This window comes from Lissotriton helveticus, chromosome 5_1, assembly GCF_964261635.1.
Source record: "Lissotriton helveticus chromosome 5_1, aLisHel1.1, whole genome shotgun sequence".
Taxonomy (NCBI): domain Eukaryota; kingdom Metazoa; phylum Chordata; class Amphibia; order Caudata; family Salamandridae; genus Lissotriton; species Lissotriton helveticus.
Genome location: NC_136065.1, coordinates 1689068574 through 1689090613, shown reverse-complemented (window position 1 = coordinate 1689090613; position 22040 = coordinate 1689068574). Strand labels below are relative to the sequence as shown.

At 44.0% G+C, this 22040-nt stretch overlaps 1 protein-coding gene across 1 annotated transcript in view; it reads right to left on the bottom strand.

Annotated features, from left to right (window-relative positions):
- The window catches only part of TSSK4 (testis specific serine kinase 4), a 425259-nt gene extending 406107 nt beyond the window's left edge, over positions 1 to 19152 (bottom strand). Inside the window, exon 1 of the mRNA XM_078641355.1 lies at positions 19006 to 19152. The gene's annotated coding sequence lies outside the window, so the exon portion shown is untranslated. The remainder of the gene's footprint in view (positions 1 to 19005) is intronic.
- Between the last annotated feature and the right edge of the window lie 2888 nt (positions 19153 to 22040).

The following is a 22040-nucleotide window of genomic DNA, read 5'->3' as shown; positions in this document are numbered from 1 at the left end:
TGACCTCTCCTCATGCAAGTGCACGGGTGTAAACGGCCACTTACTGCAGCTGATACAGACATAGTGGTTCTCTTGTAACTATTGTACCCTGTTATCCTCTCACCTCTTCATGTAGTGAGCACAAGGACCCACAAGGATAAAGCAGTCTTCCCTTAAGGGTGTCCTTCTACTATGGAATGAAATTATTAAAGCTTCTACCTATACCAAAAGTTTCCATTAGATTTGCAAAGTGTGAATTGAGTTTCCTAAAAAGGATTTCCCCTTTTTTCCTTTATCAAAAGAAAGGGGTAATTAACTGTAATTCAAAGGTTTATTGCATTCAATTATGATTTGGAGTAATTTAAGTAATCAGGGCCAGACTGGGAACAGCCACCAGCCCTGGCAGATTGGGTGGATGTGCTAGTACGAAGCACTGGTCCACTTCGACCACAAAACTGCCCCCAACCCCACCTGTCCACCGGGGAAATGCCTGGTGCCCGCTGCGGTGAGTATGGACTTGTAAGCAATATGTAACAGCATGTTATACCTTTAGAACCTAGTCAGTGTTTTTAGCATATCTGCCTTTTCTGCATGGTCACTTCAGATGTTTCACATTTTCCTGACCCTATTTTTGCCCAAAGCTGAACTGTGAGAAGTTTACACAATGCTAAACACAAGTAAAGTGCCTGTGCTCCCACTTTAAACATGTTGAAATTGGTCTAAATCTGTTTGGCGCAATTAATTTTCCTATGAGGCAATAGTATATGGTACAATACATCACTGGCATGGAAAGTTAAATGCCGTCTGTGGACAGCAGCACCTATTGTGCATTCACCACATTGGCAATGGAAACATTGCTTTAGGCCTGTGTAGCATGACAGCAGCAGTTTAAACAATCAAAAAAGGGGGGTGGGGAGGTAGAAGTTAAGGTTAGGTTCACCTTCCTTACTGAATGCAGTTACACAACATCCGGAATAACAGAATTAGAAACCTAACCATAGGAAGAACAGGGACACGCTGTATCTGTAGGAAATAAAGCAAAAGGAAAATTTAAAAACCCTGCCTAACAGCCAAGCTGGCAGGCCTTTTATATATGCAGCGTTGTATCTCGATCAATGTACTCCTCTATAGTGGGTGTACTTAACAGCTATTTTGTGGTTTACTTCCTACAGATACAGCATGTCAGTGTACAAGCGTATGTATTAAATATCTGGTGAACACACACCAGGTGTGCACCCCATTGTTTCCTATTCACAGGATTCTTTAGGAGTGGTACGCACAGGGCTGGCCCTCGTGTGGTCCTGAAGAAGAGCTTTAGGGGAAAGCTTGAAACATATCGATCCAGTACTAGGGACACCATACTTATTACAGTTAGGTCTTTCTCTAGTATGAACCCCTGATTTTAAAACATACCGACTAGGAGCAGGAATAAAATATTAGTTCACTAGCTAAGTATTTTTAACCTACTTTTCCCATTCCACATCACTACACTACACATATTTTCCAAAAACTATGTGCTCCTACGTAGTTTCGCAAGTCGCAGCATGCCTCAATCCGCAGCAATGATGAAGCATGCCACCTATGGATAACCCTGGTGGGTGAGGGGACTCTAGAAAAACAATTTTTTTCTGAAAAGAGGGTTTTTCACACATGTTCAGTGGAATTCCTGTTCTTCCTATGATTAGGTTTCTAATTCCGGTATTCTGGATGTTGTGGAACAGCTGTAGTTTAAACCCTGCTGGATAGACCTGTAAAAATCACCCTTTTGACAGATAAGCAAACCAGATTTTAGATATTAAATATGTCACCTCTATCTGCCACATTGTAGTGCATAATATGAAACATCTGTGACATTAGTAATGGCATATCCACCCCCTCACGAGGCCCAAAATAACACTGTCACTGATTAGGCTGTAGCTGCCACATTGGAAAAGGCAAAGTATAGATTATACACTTTAATACGTAACGTTTTCCTGTAGCACCTACAGATTCAATTTACAGAGTTATAATAATAATAAATTTTCTTTATTCGGTTTTACAAAACAGAAAACCATAAAAGCAGCGTCACAGATACAAAACATATTTTACACACCATTAAAAAGAAAATTCATTACAATTCATTTGAACACAGTTATCCATGATATCATTAGGGGTCCCTAAACTGTGTTTATCTAATACATAAGGATTCTAAAATTCAACCATTACACAAATATCAAACTTATCATAAGTTTGTTCTATGTTTAAAAATACATTTCAGAAAATTGGCGATGAGGTTACAAGTACATTCAGAATCTAAAAACTGTAATTGCAACATGGCTCGACGGCATTGTCTGATACCCCACAATTTCAGCAAGGGTATCAACCATAGCTTACGATGGCCGTGATAAAACTTACAGAATAAGACAGTATGTATAGTTGTCTGCTCTGAGATTTCATCGCAAGGGCAGGGTATCAGAATTGGATCCCAGCTATTTTTCACTGGGAAAGCAACTAATCAGTGAAAGATGTTTAGCCTAAATCTTGTCAAAAGAAGACGTTCAAATACCTTAAGATCGTGTGTTAGATATGGCTGGATTGACAAGGTGGTCTGGACCGCAACTGGATGTTGAACAGAGGCTTTCTTTGCTTCATTAGCAATTCTTAATTCTTCTAAATGTCCCAATGCCCTTACTTTCAAATCCTTCCTCGATATTTCTCGGATCATCTCAGGGGTAGTGTAATATGTCCCTAGGCCTAAGTCAATCAGAAACTTTCTCACATACGAAAGCCAGCTATTTTTCAATGAGTGGTCCAAGGACATACAATCTGCCATGATTTGCTTAATCTGTAAGTTTTTTTCTGATAACCAAATACGTCGCCAAAGTAAAAGTGGTTGGATTCTTATCAGGTCCACCAATTTTCCGAACCCCCAGTTCCATATGGCATGCGAACGTGGAGACAGATTTGGGTGCCGCTAGTAGGAATCTCAAAAATGAGTTCTCTGCCACTTGCAAGGGGCTGGTGTTGGCATGCCCCCACACACGCGCCCCGTACAGGGCTATTGCCTGACATTTAGCGTTATAGATTTTTAACAATTCTACAGGAGACCTTTTGCCCAGCTTTTGAGAAAAGTTTATGAGAGCTATAATGGCTCTCATAAAAAGATGTTTTCTTGCCTCAACTGCAGCTTTCCAGTTTAATTTATCATCAATTATGATGCCTAGATAGGGATACTGGGCCGTAGTTTCGAGTTTTTGTTTACTGAGGAATATGTATTTAGCCCCTTTTTTCCCTGTGCCTGCTACCATTACGTAAGTCTTTTTTATATTTATATGTAAATCTAAGCTCCCCATGAAGTCTGCATACCTGTCCAGGGCCTTCTGTAGTTCACGCAGGGTGCGGGCCAGTATCACGGCGTCGTCCGCATAGAGCAGAGCGGGAATCGGGCGTTTCCTTACTTGCGGTAGATCCTGGCCCCCCTCAGCATCTCCACCTCCAAACCATTTGTATACAGAGAAAACAGAAAGGGGGCCCGGACACATCCTTGACGGACTCCACGCTCTACTCCAAACGACGCGGATAATTCGCCTTTTACACCAAATCGTACTCTCGCAGAGGCTCTCGAGTATAGCTCTCTTAAAAAATCTACGAGAGGAGCATCAACACCCATTTGTGACAGGACAGACCAGAGCTTTACATGACAGACGCAATCAAAAGCAGCGGACAAATCAACATACACCATGTTTAACTTGCCCTGCTTTGCGTGGACATATTTACTCAGCAACATTGATTTGCTCAGGGCTTGTTCTGTTGTGCCAAAGCCCTCCCGAAACCCAAATTGAAGGTCCGAGAGGACCCCACCATCGTCGGCCCACTGCTGAAGATGCTCAAGCACGACTCTACCCACTACCTTGCCCAGCGAATCCAGCAGTGAGAGCGGGCGATAGCAGGATACCTCCTGCCGGTCTCTATTTTTAAATATAGGACCCATGATGGATTTGGTCCAATTCTCCATTACTGCCTTAAACACCCTAGTCAGCATCGAGCCCACAGATCTGTGTTATATTAGATAGATCTACAGGGACCCCATTAGGTCCCGGGGCTTTTCCGTTTTTACTAGCATTTAGAGCCTGAAGCACCTCAGAGATGTCAAATTCTAACGGGATAGGGTATGAAACCGCAGAGGGGCTATCGGTTGGGGCCACATCAATCCCTGTTAGTGAGGAGTCTTTCTGGAATATTTTAGAAAAATGAGCCACCCAAACTGATTCTTCGATAGCTACTTCTATTCTAGGGAGATTTTTTTCATCTACTAGAAAGGGGGATTTTACCACTCTCCAGCAAGCCTCACTGTTTTTATCTATGGAGCTTTTGTGAAGTTGGCCCCAAAGGGCTTGTTTTAATTCACCCTTCCTCTTCTTGCATGCAATATTGTAATCCTTTCTAAGCTTACTAATTGCCTGTTGGTCTCTATTGATTTGTTCAATGCTAGTTTTGTGTGAGCTGCCGTACAGCTATGATTAAACCACCCTACTTTCCTGGGTCGATCTCTTTGGTTCTTTACTGCCGGTAATTCATTTATTTTTAATAGAATTTCCGCAAAATTACATAAAACTTCCTCCCCTGAAGCTGCTAGGTCTAGGCATCTACGGATGGATGGATAGGCTGCTCTTATCAACTTTTTGGTGGTTTCCCCAGGGTCTACCTTCTCCCATCTTAGGGAGTATCCATTGGTCCTATCTAGATGCAAGTTGTTCTGACTTAGTGCACTTAGTATGGTCTGTGAGGAAGACTGAGAATGTATTAAAAGAAATTCTAAGCTGAGGGCGGAATGATCACTTAATGTGTTGACTAGCAGATCAAAACTCATGACTCTAAAACGTTCGATAGTAGGACATAATCGACTGTTGTTTCATGACCCCTCCCCAAAAATGTTAGTTCGAGCTGATCTGAACTCGAATCCACTTTATTAGCTATCATGAGACCTAAAGCTGAGAGAACTTCATTCAAGTTCGACCCCATGCTAGAATGGTTAAAATGAACAATGGGGCTGTCATTTTCATGCACCATCCCGCAGATGTTACTACTACTGCGTGAGCAGGGATGCAGATTAAAATCCCCCCCCATAGGATGCTTACACTAGCTCTATCTCCAAGATCCTGTATCATCTGAGAGAGCTTATCTCGCAGGTTAAGTAGGACCTTCAAGACCTGTCCTTCCGAGAGATTATTATAGAAATTAAGCAGAAGGATAATCTCTTTGTTGCTAAAGGAAAGGCAGAGCAGCTGGTAATTTACATCCAGCTGCACTACAGTTACTTTCAGTCCTTGTATTGTGTTGGCTATAAAGATAGACAATCCTCCTTTGGGCCTGCCCATAATTCCTGCTAATGCTGAGGAGAAATAGGTTTTATATCCTATCAGATGAAGTTCGGTGGTAGACCATGTCTCCTGAAGGCAGATTAAATTATGATTCTGCAGAAAGTTCAGGGCACTTCCATCTTCAACCTTGGGGCGAAGGCCCGCAATGTTCCAGAAGATAACTTTTAGTGATTTTGAGTCGTTGATCGAGGGGCTGTCCACTAAGGGGGTACAGTCAACGTGCTCCTGACTAACAATCGAGGACCCCTTTGTCGGTGATGGTCAGTCAACCATCTCCAGACAGCTATACCTATTTGTCGTCGGAATTCCTCTCCAACTGTCCCTATAGGCTATGTCCCTGGAAGGATTTCTGATAAAATTAAAATTACCTCCCCACTCCTCCCAGTCTCCTCCCTGGTCTCGATGGCCCGCCCTATGCCAGTTCCCTTCATAGACTGGGCCAAAACGATTCCTGGGCGGGTAGAAAAAAGAGAGTCGTTTTATTTTCTATGCCTTCCTTATTATCTGGGGTTCCCCATGAGCAAATATGATCCACCGTACGTGGATCCTCAAAATTAATCAAAACACAGTCACCCTGGATTGTTTTCCTTCTGTGCCCCACCCAAGGAACCCTGCGTACCATTAGGATCTTGCTCGACCAATAGGATGGAAGTGGTCGGTTCATATTGAGCCAATGTTGGACCTTATTCTTTAATGACCAGCTAGGTTCCTCTACGGGGTCCACCAACTCCGGGACGCCAGTCAGCACCACCACGAAAGGGCTGGCCTCTGGGGGGAGGTTAACAGCTAATCTACCATCTGAGGCTCCCCTGTTCCAGTCCCTATTAGAATTTAGAGCGGGGGCCTTGAGTGTATTTTTATCTTGCCTGGTCTGCGGAGTAAATTCCTTAGGCTTTTCTACACTTTTCTTCTCTGTTACTGTGGGGGTTTTCAGTGTTACATTTACGCCTGCAGTAACCGTTTTTTTTACTTGTGGGCCTACTGGTTTATTAATAATTGGTTTGTTAACCCTAGTCTTTGGTACTCCCTGATTTAGTGAATTTTTTGAGAGAGCAATCAGATCGACTAACTGCTTTTCAACATGCTGTAGTCTGATTTCTATCGGGGAAAGATAGGATTTAAGTAACTCTCCAATTGTTATTAAAAGTTGACTGTCAACCTCGTTGTCATTGCTTCCCCCTACCGTGTTAGCCAATATCTCAATACTTCCGTGTCCCAGGATCTCGTTTGACACAGGGTTTGGGGGCTCAGTATGCCTATTGTTCTGCACTCTATGTGCGATTTGGTTTGGGTTCTCCCCCTGATTTTTGGGTAACTCGCGTGTCTCGTTAACCTTTGCAATTTTTCGTTTTTCCCTTTTTTTCGTACTGCACCCTCCCTCCTTCCCCTCAACTGTCTCGTTTCTTCTGGTGTAGTAATCACAGCCAAGTCTGGAGTCCTTTCCAGTTCCAGACTTAATTGTGAGTTGGATAGAAGTTGTGATGCTGATAAGTCCACCACATTTGGTAGGCTGTGTATATCAGCACGAGCTTCTATCGGGCCAGACTTCCTAACCTGCTCAGGTGTTCTAGCGGTCCCAAAATGGCCCATGGAAGATCCTTTTGCCCGAGCTAGGTCTTGAGACACTCTACGTTCTAGATCAGAGATGCCTTGATTAATGAAAGAATTTGCCCTAATGATAAAGTTATCTAATGGGCCTATTAACTGATCACCTCCTGCAGCAGTTTTGCTCCTACTTCCTCGTGTAGACATGGTGTAAAGACAATGTACAGTCCCAAATCCAAATTTTATAAATATAATTAAAACTATTAAAAAGGAAGTGGAGGATACATACAGTTCATAGATAGTTCATACCGCCGGAGGAGTTAGAGGGGGGGCCCGGACCGGTCTTGCACGGTCTATAATGGGCTAAAACGGGCCCGCCCTTGGCCCGGGCTTCGCCCGGCGCCCACACGCGCGCGTCCCGCGTCGCGGGAGATTGATAACAATTTTAATGGCGTGGACACCGGGGGAAGAGGCACCAGCTGCGAAGAAGTGTAGCCTGCTGGTCCTCGCAGTCCCCGGGTGATTACAACAGCAGGCAGCAGTCACCCAAAACGTCACCCGTGGAGCAGGGACCGTGAATTCCAGGCAAGGTTCTGTCCAAGAGTCCTCCAAAAATCGCTAAACACCTCCAAACAGGGTCGTAGCAAACGGCCGAAGTAGAACGCTGTGAGCGGCTCCCGCAGAGCGGGGGACGCGAAAGGTTAATAACGGCACCTGGCAGGGGGCGTGGACACCGGGGGAAGAGGCACCAGCTGTGAAGAAGTGTAGCCTGCTGGTCCTCGCAGTATCCCGGTGATTACAACAGCAGGCAGCAGTCACCCAAAACGTCACCCGTGGAGCAGGGACCGTGAATTCCAGACAAGGTTCTGTCCAAGAGTCCTCCAAAAATCGCTAAACACCTCCAAACAGGGTCGTAGCAAACGGCCAAAGTAGAACGCTGTGAGCGGCACCCCGGCATAGAGTTATTTTTGCATTCATTTCCAATCCAATTAAATGGTGTAGGCAGATGTTTATTTAATTTATTGGAAATGTAACTTTTAAGAAGTTACCTTTACCCTGCTGGAAGGTGCATTAGCTCTCCAGCCACTGCCCAGCCTTTACTTGTCTGGAAAGAGGTGTGAAAACTGCTCCCAGAGCGGGGACAATGGCCTGGCAGTGGGGAAGAGTTTTTCTTTCTCTTGCAGGAAGACCAGTTGGAGTGGGCCCAGGAACTTAATTGACTTCAAAGGGGCCTGTTACAAGTACATTTTAGGTGACACCTGGAAAGGTCCCAGCGCTTTTGTCTCCCTTGTCAGGCTGGCACAAACACAGTCTACATACAGAACTGGTTTTGAGTGACCACAGAGGAAGGAATTGATCATTAAACTTGCCACACCTCAGGGTAGGCATACAGGCTTTACACAAGAGCAGAGTAAGTTTCCTATCATGGATTTTGAGAGTGAGGGGCACTGTGAGATTGTTTACAGTAGGGCAAACAGGAACTACTGAAAAAGTGGTTAGGGATGCCATTGGTAACTTTTACCTAGTTGGTTGGGGAGTGCCTAGGAATCACCCCCACCGACCAGCTAGTGCCAGGCACATATGTTGCACTGCAAGGTCCAATCCTCAGAAACCTTTCTGGACCTGCAAAACAATAGAGGAGCACTGGACTTGCTGTCTGTGACCTGAGAGGAGCCCTAACGAACTGGACCTGTTACCCATTGTATCCAGGACAAAGAAGTGGCCTCCGAGGGTCAGTTAGCTTGTCTTGTAAACAGAATCTCTCACTCATTCTGCACGGTTTGTTTCACATCCACGGGTGACACGACTGAACTTAGTCCAGTGCATCAGCGCTGAATGTGAAAAACAAGTTATTGTAGCTCTGCAGAACCCCACCCAATATATAAATGAGGTGATGTCAATGCTTTGGGTTACTAACAGGAAGCCGTGGTAATCCAAAGGATTGTTTGTTAATGGTTTACACACTCAATATTACTAGAAACAGAATATGTATTTCAACATAGTTATTTTAAAATTGTTATTTAAAATGCTGGGATCGAATGCACATAATATTGGTAACATCACAGGAGATAACAAAAAGCAGCTAAGCTTTTCAATAACAGTAAAAACATGGAAAAATCATAACATCACAATTTATAGCCCATAAACCCTCACTGTGCTATCTCTAAGCGCAGTGCTAGTTCTAGCAGATTCATAAATAATAAACCTAGGTTTCGGAAGAGGTGCAGGTACTTTGGAATAGCCTGTCATTTATTTCAAGCACAAGGCCAAGAGCTAGGAAACGGTGTCTACAAGAGAACCAATAGTGGCTGGTGAAATTTGAAAGTGGTGGGGCATAAAGTATCCATCAAAAGTGCAGCATGTCAGTGTTAGCTCAACCTGATCAAGGAGTGCTTGCTGGATACAAACCCAAAGATCTTTTGTAAAAACAAAGGGTAAAATGGTGTATTTTTCAAAAAAGATTCAAGCAATAGACAAGGATTCATTGCATGGTCTCTGCTAACTACAGCAGAAGTGTTTAGTTTGTACTATGAATCAATTCTGATGTATGCATGATGTTTCAATAAACCCATGCACATCTATAGATACCTGTAGGAATACATTTATGTGTGTATAAATACATTTGCACTTGGATGTATAAAGGGTATGTACATGTTTGCATAGCAAAATGCACGTTTTTACATGTACACAGAATGGCATGCATATGCACATACTTCCATGCCTAAATTGATGCATACTTTAAAATCTACATAAATTTACATATGCATGTCACAGACAGTGTATGCATGACTTTGCAAAGAATAATTTCTTTATACATTTTGTTTTGTGCTATATCTCCATATTGTCGAGCTGTTTGACTAGTGTACCCTCATCTTTATTATCAGATGTTGGGGACTGGAGCCGGTTGTGTGTCTAGTAGTTGGAGTTCTTAGGGACATCTGAAATTGACCCACTAAAGTAATAAATAGATTATCCTGTCCTATTTACTTGGCATCGTGCTCCTTGTAGCTCTACATTTGAAGTAATAAACAATGGAAATAATAAAATGAGTGAATAAACTGCTCCCACCTGGTAGACATAAGGAGCAATCCTCTGATTAATTGGTGCTATGAAACTGCCTTTCTGTAATACTTTGCTTGAAACACAAATAATCAAGCTGAAATAAATGATGACCCGTGTTCTTAGGGGTCAAAATTTTGTCTAATTGGTGCCTAAATAGTTTTTTAATTAATTCCATTTCCTCCACCAGGATGAGAATCAATGGGCTCAAAATCTAAGAGATTGCTCAGTGAGTTATGCACCACCTGCTGCTGTGTTTCTGAACAGCAGTTGGTAGGTCAGAATCTCAAAGGGTTAATATGCACAATAACTTTGATAGAGAATTAAAGACTAAAGAAGATAAACATATATATATAGTGTTTAGTGCAATAAAAAGGATCTGCCAATAATGCCATAGTGTCCCTAGAATTCCTATGTAAAATGTGCACCTTTTAAAGTGTAGCAAGTGCCTTTGTTTAAATTTAAACAGTAGACAGATCATTCTAACAGTACAAGCCAACAGTGTTTGAGCATGACTTGGTACTGGAGGATGTGGCAAACAAACGATTACAGAAAATAATATTTTGCACTGCATACTCAAGCAACAGAAACTCTTGTCTTAAATAAAGGGATTGTTGCATACATACGGAACGGGGATATTTATTGGCAAGACCCAGGTGCTGCTCGTGGCACCCTAGTGTCCTTGTAGTTTTCACCAGTGTCCAGCAGTATGTGGGGACTTTGACTATGGTTTAACCCCTTCGATGCTCATGACGGAACGGTTCCGTCATGAGCTACGGTTGAGCTGTGCTCATGACGGAACCGTTCCGTCATGACCACGCCCGTTTTTATTAGGGCCCAGCACCGGAGGGGGAATTGCGGTCGCGCTGAAGAGGTTAAGCAGCAGCGTGAAAAATAACTCAGTTACACAGGCATGTTCATGGCCTATATGCATGTAAGCAAACTTAAAGCACACATACACTCACAGGTACAGTTTGACAAATGTAATGGAGAAGAGGGTTGTACTCTAAGTTAAAGGTAATGACATCATACAAACACTGCTCGCTAAATGGCCAAGGGTAGGGCACTATCCCCCAGATTCATCATTGTAATGTTTTGCGAGTCCTTAATAGCGATTTTTAAGGAATCGCTATTAAAGACTCGCAAAACGGGATTCATGTAGAAATCGCAATCTTTTTTGCGATTTCTACTGCTTCATTAATTGCGATTCGCTAATTGCGAATCGCAAATAAGGAATGGCTTTCCCATTCATTCCTATGGGCCTAAAGGCCCTTAGGAATGAATGGGGAGTCATTCCTTATTTGCAATTAGCAAATCGCAAATAAGGAAGCGATTTCAAGGGTTCCAGGGTGTCCAAAGGACACCCTGTAGCACCCCTGAAATGGTAATGTACACTGGTGTTGCGCACACACATGTCCAAAGGACATGTGTGTGTATAACATACCACTTAGAAAAATGCACTAAAGTGCATTTTTCTAAGTTTTCGCTATTTATCACCTAGTCAGACTTCCCGGTAAATTACGGCCCCAGATTGCGAATTCGCAAATTTAAAATGGTTCATGAATTGCATTTAAGGAATCTCAAATTGAGATTCCCTAAATGCAATTATTCGCAATTTAGCGATTTCTAAAAATGCGATTTTTGCATTTGGGATGATGAATCCCAAATGCAAAAATAGCGCTCACAAAGGGCCAGATTCTCAGAATCTGGCCCTTTGCGAGCCGTTTTGGGCTTGATGAATCTGGCTGTAAATGTTTAAGTAAGATAAAAAAAAAAAAGGCAGGCACAGTATAATGAGTCATGCCCCGTGGAAGAAAGTTAAAAACTGCAAGATAAGGGAATCTAAGGTGAAATCCAGTATATTAAATTAAGATACCTCACTGTAAAAATATGAACCTCTAGTCTATATACATTGTTGCTTCAGAGGAGCTAACGCTCATCTTGTAAATCGACATTCTGCACTCTGCATGGAGTGCGTGTGCTGAATAATGGACAATTCATCTTAACAAATGTTTTGACTATGTTAAATACATTCATTTAAATCAATGACATACCCTCTCCATTGGCTCCATCAGTGCAAAGGCAATAAGTTCCTGACCAGGCTCTGTCTTAAAGTAAACATTGAAGCCGGACTGTTAAACGGGAGTTTAAACTGGAACAAAACCTGTGGCGATGACATCGTCATGCAGGGCGTCAGAATCCATCGCCCTGTAACACAATATACCTTCAACAACATTCTCGTCCTTGATGCAGCCCCCTCTGCTATATTATCCACAGGCTGCGAAAGGTAAGCCAAGACATTCACACTGGGCTGCCTGTCATTGCCTGACCCTGCTCATGCTCCGTACCAGGGATGGACAGCCAGATAGTTTTAGCATAGCAAGACCGAGGCAATGCACTATAACTTTGAAAGGTAGAGGGGCGTGGCCCCAACGCCCTAGAACAGCAACTGCCCCTGAAGAGAACACGATCCTGGCACCAGTTCATGAAGGCTGAATTGAAAGCTTCACAGAACTACGGGAAATCTTGCTTTAGGTTCTTTTGTTCAGGATGGAATCTGGTGCTGTGCTGGTGCTGTGCTCATCTGAGATCTGTATCTGTGGCCTTGGTGAAGTTTCTCTCCCAAGTGGTCAAGTGACAGTCCATATATACTGAATCTTATCAGAGATTGGAATTTCTGACATATATTGAGGAATGTCTGACAGATTATGTGCGTCAAGGTATGCATCCCAGACGTTTCTGTATATATAAGGTCAGAGGACATCAATTCAGATTACATTATTTTAGCTATAGATGTTAAATGACCCTGAAAAAGGAACCTGTCCTAGATTGATGTGGCAGTGGGTGTTTTGTTGATATCTGCATCTAAATGACAAAACTTTCCCAGTTCTTGGAAAGATAGGCACAGGCGACATCTGTGCATAGGCAGACATGTTGATTATTCTGCATAATTTGAGGAAAAATGTCGCCTTCCATTGTTATTGATGGTATCCACCATTACCTAGGATAGATTTGGGGCTGGAAAGACTAACTAAAATGTAGACTATAGCTTAAATGGAACCTGTCATGTATGGGCCTCATTCACAAAAGTAATCTGAAACAAAATCCTAACTTTACGACTTTTGGTATTCACAAAAAGCATTTAGGAGTAGTAAAGTTAGGATACCTAACGTTACCACTCCTGAACGGAAAAAATCCTAACTTTACAAAATGCATTTAAGAGTAGTAAAGTTAGGATCCCTAACTTTACCACTCCTAAACTGAGAAAAATCCTAACTTTACAAAAGGCATTTAGGAGTAGTATACTTAGGATTCCTTTTGTGAATACCGAAAGTCGTAAAGTTAGGATTTTGTATAAGACTGTGCCGTGCCATTAGAACTTTCCCTTCCTGCCCTAGGGATTATTAATGTGGGAACTTCCCCATTTATCCTTAGGAGAAACCTCAGGACGATATCGGATGAGGCCCTTATCCCGCTTGTCTCCACTCCCGAATCTCTATCATCTAAAGACGTAGCGGTGGCAGCTCAACACCTGACGGATTCTATATCTAGGGCAGTGGAACAACTTGCTCCTCCTTCTCTGCGCTATGTCGCACGTCGAAAGCCTACAGCACCTTGGTTTACTGATCAGCTGCGTCTCATGAGGCAGAGATGTAGGAGTAGTGAGAGAAATTGGAGGAAATCTTGGGACGCCAATGATCGGGAGGCTCACAAGTCCGCACTGCGGGAGTATAAACGGAGTGTAGTGATAGTGAAGCAGGACTATTTTTCCAACCTTACCAGCTCACTCTCCTCCTCCAGGGAGCTTTTTAAAATTGCTGACACCTTATGCTCCCTGCAACTCCCAGACCGCGTAGTCAGTTCGCAAGAACTCTGCGACAATATCTCTGACTTCTTCCACAATAAAATTCTTGGCATTCACTTATCCTTGGAAGCTCACTGTCATGACCTGGATCAAAGCGTATGTTCTGCTATTTCTAGTCTTGATTCCTTAGGTACAGTTCCCTCCTCCTTTCTTATGGATTTTCCATCTTTATCCCTGGAAGGACTGAACCTGTTGCTTGACAGGACTAAATCTGCTTCCCCTCTGGACCCCCTACCTCTGAAAAAACTTAAAGAGTGTAGGAATAGCCTTCTTCCTCCTATGCTTGAGGTAATGAACATGGCTATTACTCAGGGTTCCTTCCCTGCTGTGTGGAAGAAGGCGATTGTAAAACCGCTCCTCAAGAAGCCGTCCCTAGATCCGGCCTTATTGAAGAACTTTAGGCCTATCTCCCTCCTCCCTGCCCCTGCCAAGATGCTTGAGGCGCATCTGAATTTTCATCTGTCCTCCTTCCTTGAATCATCCAAATACCTTGACAACACGCAACATGGCTTCAGAAAGCACCACAGCACTGAGTCCGCTCTCACTTGTGTGGTCAATAACATCCGACTTAAAGTGGACTCAGGTCAAACCACGGTCCTGGTTTTGTTGGACCTCACGGCCGCGTTCGACACCCTCTCCCCGGCCATTCTGACATCTCGGCTTAGGGAAGTTGGTGTCAGGGGAACGGCCTTGAGTCTCCTCAACTCTTTTCTGTTGGACAGGGAGCAGAGAGTGATGCTGGGGAACCACCTCTCCCCTGCCAAGTCATTGCAGTGTGGGGTGCCACAAGGGTCGGCTTTAAGTCCGACCCTATTCAACATCTATGTGGCTCCCTTGGCAAGACTAGTAAGATCGCAGGGGATGGAGGTGGTATCCTATGCAGATGACACTCAGATCATGGTGTCACTGACTCACTCTTCTGTTAGGACATCCGCCGCCTGTTTCAGGGTATGCATGCAGTATGTGGCAGACTGGATGACTATAAATTCCCTGAAACTGAACGGCGAAAAGACGGAGGTGTTGATTTTTGGGAAGGACCAAGATGTTTGGTCAAGTGAGTGGTGGCCATCTTCTCTTGGCATCTGCCCCACCCCCTCCCAATCTGCCAGAAACCTTGGCGTAATTTTCGACACCTCGCTTTCCCTTTCCCTCCAAGTCAACAGGACCGTGGCCACTTGCTGGGGTGTGATTAGGATACTCAATAAAATCCGTGGGTATCTTTCCCTTCAGGCTCGTAAGCAGGTTGCAGTTGCCTTGGTAGGATCGAGATTGGATTATTGCAATTCCCTTTATACGGAAGTCAATAAAAGCCTTTTGCATCGATTGCAGGTTGTGCAGAACGCTGCAGCTCGTTTTGTCTTGGCCCTTCCTAAAACCTCCTCTGCCACTGCAGCTAGGAAAGAACTCCACTGGCTACCGGTGCAGTACAGAATCTCTTTTAAAATTCTGTGCTTAGCCTACAGAGCTGTTACGGAAGGTTCCTCCAGTGCCATTGGCTCTCTCCTTACGCGCTACGTCCCTACAAGAGGCCTTCGGTCTGCGGGACTCTGTCAACTGGTTGTTCCGCGTTTCAAACTAGCCAGATGGGGAGCCAGAGCGTTTTCCGTGGTTGCCCCTCAGCTTTGGAATTCTATCCCTCTTGATATAAAAACCCTTCCCACAATTGAGCTATTTAAAAAAGCTCTTAAAACCTGTCTCTTTAAGAGGGCCTACCAATGAGAGCATGCTGCTGAGTGTTACTGTAGGGGGCGTAGCTGATATATTTGATTTAGGCGCCTTGACGCCCTTGGGGCTAAGTCTGCGCAAGATAAGATCCTTTTCATTCAAGATTACTTTTGTGAATCAGGCCCTGTGTTTAGGAACCTAAAACTAAAAGAATGAATCCTAAAAGTAATTGACTAAAATAGATAAAATAATAGAATTATAGAGGGAAACAGTCATAAGATTTATGACATTCCTGGAATAATTTTAAAACTAAATATTCACTGAATTATCACTGAATGCGCTTTGCTTGATCTTGTTTATCAGACATATTCATTATACATTTCCAGAATAACAGTACATGTCAGAAACCTGTATTTGTTGAGTTAGAAATTCATCACTTATTACATGTTCAATAACACGTCTTCAAACTAAAATGACAAGCATTTGCAATGCAATAGGTCTCGCATTTGTGAGAGTTTAAACTATTGGCATTGTAAATGACAATGCCTTTTATTTATCTGTTTTGATAATTAACACATGAATAAAAGGCATTGTCATTTACAATGCCAATAGCGCAAACTCTTGTAAATGAGAGACCTATTTCACTTCAAAGAAGCGGCCGCCATTGTCTCGGGCTGCTTGGAAAGTGAAATCATGCCTGCAATAGGTGAAACTCATTACAGAAAAAAGTGCTTACAGACTAAATAAAACGTACAGTGTAACAAACAAAGTAAAATGGCCAGTCTACATGGGAGGTTACAAATGAAAACAATGTGGTACTAAGGACGGACTAACACGCCTATTAACTAATCAGAAGCCAGCATTTAGGAAGGACAACGACACAAGCCAATGACAAATATCGGCAGAGAGTGGGCGGAGCTTCAAATCTATACTCAAATAAAACATGCCACGCAGAGCAGCGCATGTGCTGCCCAGGCTCAGTTCTACCTAAAAACGTTTCTGCACTGGAAGACATGATCCTTACAACAGGTAAACTTCCTGTATGGCTGCTGAGTCACACAAGCTGGAAAAGGCCTTTTTGCAAAGATGGCCAGCTTACTAGTAGGAACTGGACTTTTAATGGACTTTGTTGTTTGTCTCTGCCTGAGTGGTTGTGTGGCACCTGAAGAAAGTTTGAAAAGTTTCTTTCCAGAGCTTGAGGAGAGCCTGCCGCATAAAGTATTTGAATGGCATTTCCTTGGCATCGGATTGAATGTCAGTGTTGTCCTGCTCAAAACTTCCAGGAAGAAATCTCCAAAGTTTCAGTAGGGCCAACCTGCTTCACGTATCTGCGGCTCAGTTCTATGGCTGCGGCTACAATTTCAGCTGTGGCCCTCTCGGGGAGGACATTTCTCTACAAAAAGTGGCAGAGTCCCTTTCTACACTGGGACTTCGGAGACATTTCAAAGCTTTTTTCAAACAGTAACCCTCGGGGGAGGGTGGGAGGTGGGAGTTAGGGAATGTTGGTATTGTCGATTTCATATGCCTTCCCTAAGACAGGAGGATGCTATATTGCATAACTTCTCTCGCTTCTGTGTTGAATTTGTTTCTGTATTTTTCATAAAACAAAAAAGAAACATAAACCTAAAAGAGTAACCCTTTCAGAAGTATTGACGTCCAGACTTTGCCGGGACCAATCCACTTGTTATGTATCCGACCCATGTACCATTGCGGTTGGTATCAAATTGCACCTAGGCCCTGGTCTACCATCTCCACAGACTATTGTTGGTGTTTAGTGCTGGGCACCATTTTTACTTAAAACTTTTAAAATACATATCTTAGGTTCCCCTTATTAAATTTTTGATTAACATTTTTCTAATTTGGTTGGGATTTTTATTGTTTGGTTTTCTGACTTTATTACTGCTTTGGTACTGCATAAATACTATACACAAGTGCTGAATTTAACAAATGCTTTTCACCATAAATAAGCTAAGTCTGCCTTTGTCATAAATTCTCATTTAAAGCAGATCCGACCTATGGCATCAGACATAACCTTTTTCCACCAATCAAGCCTTTAGCTTGCCACCATATCCTATGCCTACTGTTTTGCGTGTAACCTTTCTCACAAAGTAATCATCAGGAACACAGTCATAAAATTACACGTGAATATACAATTACCGTTGCCGAAGCATAATACTATCATTCCTAATAGGACCTAACAAGGATTCTCACAAAGCAAATTTGTAATATTCGTGGTTTGTCACATAGGGGTGACCAACAGCATATTCCTTTCTTACTGCAGCAAACTGTGAGATTTCATGTAAAAAAAAATCTTCCCTGCAGGCTTTCATACATAGTAATAACAATTCCCAATTAAATGGATTGATGTTAACATGTGCTTTTCAAATAAATATGTCAGACTTACTGCCTTTATCTTAACTTTTCATAATAAAAAGATCAGGGCTATAGTCATGACTGCATCCTGCTTCCACACCCTGAAGATGCTGATGAAGTTCTTCAAATGTCTCCCAATCAGTACTAGAAAAACTGTCACTCACCTCCTAGTCACCAGCAAATTGGACTAGGGAAACACTCAATACTGGGATCACCAAGCAAATCTCTCGAAGACTACAACCCATTCAGAAGCCAGACTCATCCTCAACCTCCCACGAAGTATTCACATCAAACACCACCTTAGGGAGCTACACTGGCTCCTTATACACAAGCACACTCAAATCAAACTACTCACACACACATTCAAGGCACTCCACAACTCAGGCACCAACTAACTAAACAGCTGCATCTCTTTCCACCAACCACCCAGGCACCTCGGTTCGGCAGGACTCCTATTTGCACACTTCCCAAACATACACAGGAACTGTCTGGAGGACTGGTGGTCTCTTACATCGCTCCTAAAGTGTGGAACGACCTCCCACTCCACATCAGGATCTTCTCCTCTCTTCCTGAATTCCACAAGAAGCTGAAACCTGTCTTTTCAATTAACCAACCTACCATATGAAGGGCTAGGTACACTCACCTCTTCAGAGTCAGGATACCCTTGCAGGTTATAGTGCGCTTTACAAATACACAAAACATAATACCATTGGCTTGCCACCATAACCACTTTGTCCAACTGCATGGAGTATACGGTTTGCCACAAATCAAAAAGTGCAATACAAGCAAGGAAACATTTGCAAAGATGAAAGAGGAAGATTTTTAAAAAAGAATCAGGGGAAGATATTCTCAAAATCGGGAGTCTCCCACCTGAATTGTGTTTACTGGCATGTATGATTCAAACTCTCTGTTCAGTGGAAGCACACAACTTCGGACCAATCAGATACTGTACTCAGAACAAAAAATATGAGTGGAGCCTAAGCTAAGCCCCTATCTAATTACTACTCTAAAACCTCGTTTTTCAGTTGATCACATAAAGTCAAGACTGATCTGAAAAACAACAATACATTGAAGGACAATACAATTAAGTGTATTAAACCTGCATTTACACTCAGACTAAACACATTTATCCTACATATGTTTATTGCAACTCCTTACCTGGGGTCACGCAGTAGCTGACAATGCTGTGTGTAGGATGCGTGAAACTTTGGAAAAGAGGAGACATTCGACAGCATAGAAGACGGCAGGGACACAGAAGAGCCGAATCGCAAAGGGGGCAGCCATGCTTAACGGGTTGTCCATTTGCTGCTGTTATCGCGAGCGCGGATACGCATGTGCTCGCATTCCGGGTCAAAGGGGAAAGAAAGACTACGCTAGCAGAAGAATCATACGACGTCTGTGAGCTGGGGGGCCGCGCGCTCATTTCTCAGGAAGATCAATATCGGAGTTAGGATGTTAGTGGGAGCTCTACGAAGGTACCAGTGTCGAGTAGTGAGAAGGGCTCCCTAATGAGATGCTGAAGAGCCTCTGGTTCCCGTGCGATAAATGGGCATGGCGCACATCGTTCATGCAATGGATAGGGCTAAGTAGGATAAAACTCGGAGAAGAAGAAAAACAAGGTACTTTTATTATTCAATATGGTTTTCTTCCTTGTGCTGAACTGTTTTATGGTCTTCTTCTTGGTGCTTCTCAGCTGTGTGCAGACTCACGGCCCATCATAGTCTACCAGGTGTAATAATAAAAATAATAACTTGTTTAATTGCATTTTTGCTGATTCTAAGCATAGTAAGAGCAAATGTTCAAGTTCAGGAATTTGTATAGCGCACTACTCACCCAGAGGGTCTCAAGGCGCTTGGGGGAGGGTGTGCATTAGTTATCGAATAGCCAGGTCTTAAGTTGCTTTCTGAAGGAAGTGTGGTTCTGTGTAAGGCAGAGGTGAGTGGGGAGAGAATTCCATGTTTTTGCCGTTAAGTAGGAGAAGGATCTTCCTCCCATGGTGGATCTGTGGATGCGCGGAATTGCGGCGAGGGCTTGATTGGAGGATCGTAGTTGGCGGGTGGGTGTGTAGAAGGACAGTCGTGTGTTGAGGCATTCAGGTCCTAGGTTGTAGAGGGCCTTGTGTGCGTGGGTGAGGAGACGGAGCGTTATTCTCTTGTTGACGGGAAGCCAGTGGAGGTCTTTCAGGTGACCGGTAATGTGAGCTTGACGAGGGATGTCCAGTATGATTCTGGCTGATGCGTTTTGGATGCGTTGGAGTTTTTTCTGTAATTTGGCTGTGGTTCCGGCGTAGAGGGTGTTTCCATAGTCCAGTCGGCTAGTGACCAGTGCGTGGGTGACAGTCTTTCTTGAATCGGTGGGGATCCAACGGAAGATTTTTTTGAGCATGCGAAGTATGTTGAAGCATGAGGATGAGACGGCGTTGACTTGTCTAGTCATCGAGAGGGAGGAGTCTAGGAAGAAGCCCAGGTTACGTGCGTGATCTGTAGGTAAGGGTGTTGTGCCCAGGGCCGGTGGCCACCATGAGTCGTCCCAGGCAAAAGGGGATGATCCTAGGATGAGGATTTCCGTTTTGTCCGAGTTTAGTTTAAGGCGGCTGTTTTTCATCCATTCGGCTACTTCTTTCATGCCTTCGTGAAGATTGGTTTTAGCGGTATTAGGGTCTTTGGTGAGGGAGAGGATCAGCTAGGTGTCGTCTGCGTAGGAGATAATGTTGAGGTTGTGTTGGCGCGCGATGGATGCGAGGGGACTCATGTATACGTTGAAGAGGGTGGGACTGAGTGAAGATCCTTTTGGTACGCCGCAGATGACTTCGGTGGCCTCTGATCTAAAAGGGGGAGGCGGACTCTCTGGGTTCTTCCGGCGAGGAACGAGATGATCCAGTCCAATGCTTTTCCTTGTATTCCGACGTTGCTGAGGCGTTGTATGAGGGTGCTATGACAGACTGTGTCGAAGGCGGCGGAGAGGTCAAGTAGGATGAGGGCAACTGTTTCTCCGTTGTCTAGTAGCGTTCGGATGTCGTCTGTCGTTGCAATGAGGGCGGTTTCGGTCCTGTGTTTGGCTCGGAAGCCGGACTGAGAGGTGTTGAGGGAATTGTTGGATTCAAGGAAGGCGGCGAGCTGACTATTGACGGCTTTCTCAATGACTTTGGCAGGGAATGGGAGGAGAGAAATGGGGCGGTAGTTCTTAAGTTCAGAGGGGTCTGCTGTGGGTTTCTTCAAGAGGGCGCTGAGTTCGGCGTGTGTCCAGCTTTCTGGGAAGGTGGCGGAGTTGAAGGAGCAGTTGATGACATCGCGGAAATGGGGGGCAATGATGGAGTCTGCTTTGTTGAAAATGTGGTGGGGACATGGGTCGGTTGGCGATCCATTAGGCGGATGGTGTCTTCAGTGGTGATTGGGTTCCAGGCGCTAAGGTTGTTAGAGTGCGGTTTTGGTTCGGAGGTGGGTGGAGTGGACTGTTCTTTGGATAAGTTCTCAAAGCTGTTATGAATGTCGGCGATTTTCTTGTGGAAGAAAGAGGATAACGGGTCGCAGAGGTCTTGGGAGGGAGTAATGTCGTTTGAGCCTGCGATGGGGTTGGTAAATTCTTTGACGATGTTGAATAGTTCCTTGCTGTTGTGAGCGTTGTTGTCGAGTCAATTCTTGAATGCTGATTTCTTGGTGGATCGGATCAATTGGTGGTGTTTGCGGGTGGCGGCCTTGAAGGTGGACAGGTTGCTAGTGGTTGGGTTTTTTCTCCATGTTTTCTCGAGAGTACGGCATAGCTTCTTGGATTTCTTGAGGTCATCGTTGAACCAGGGAGCCTTTTTGCTACCTAGTTTGATCTGGTGGTTTTTCAAGGGTGCTAGTTCGTCAGCGCTGTGGGTGATCCATTGTGTGAATTTGGTGGCAGATCCGATGATATGGCAGGAGGGTATAGGTTAAGCGATGTGAAGAGTTGGTCGGTGGTGATTTTGTTCCAGTTTCTTCGAGGGATAGGTTGTGGGGGGTTGTGGGTCGAGGTCTTATTGTAGCTGAAGTGAACGCAGCTGTGGTCCGTCCAATGGAGAGCTGTGGTGTGATCGAAGGAGATGTGTTTGCTGGAGGTGAAGATAGGGTTGAGCATGTGTCCGGCAAGGTGGGTGGGGGTGTCAGCAATTTGTTTGAGTCCGAGATTGGCCAGGTTGTCCAGAAGGGTGGTGGTGTTGCTGTCGTTTT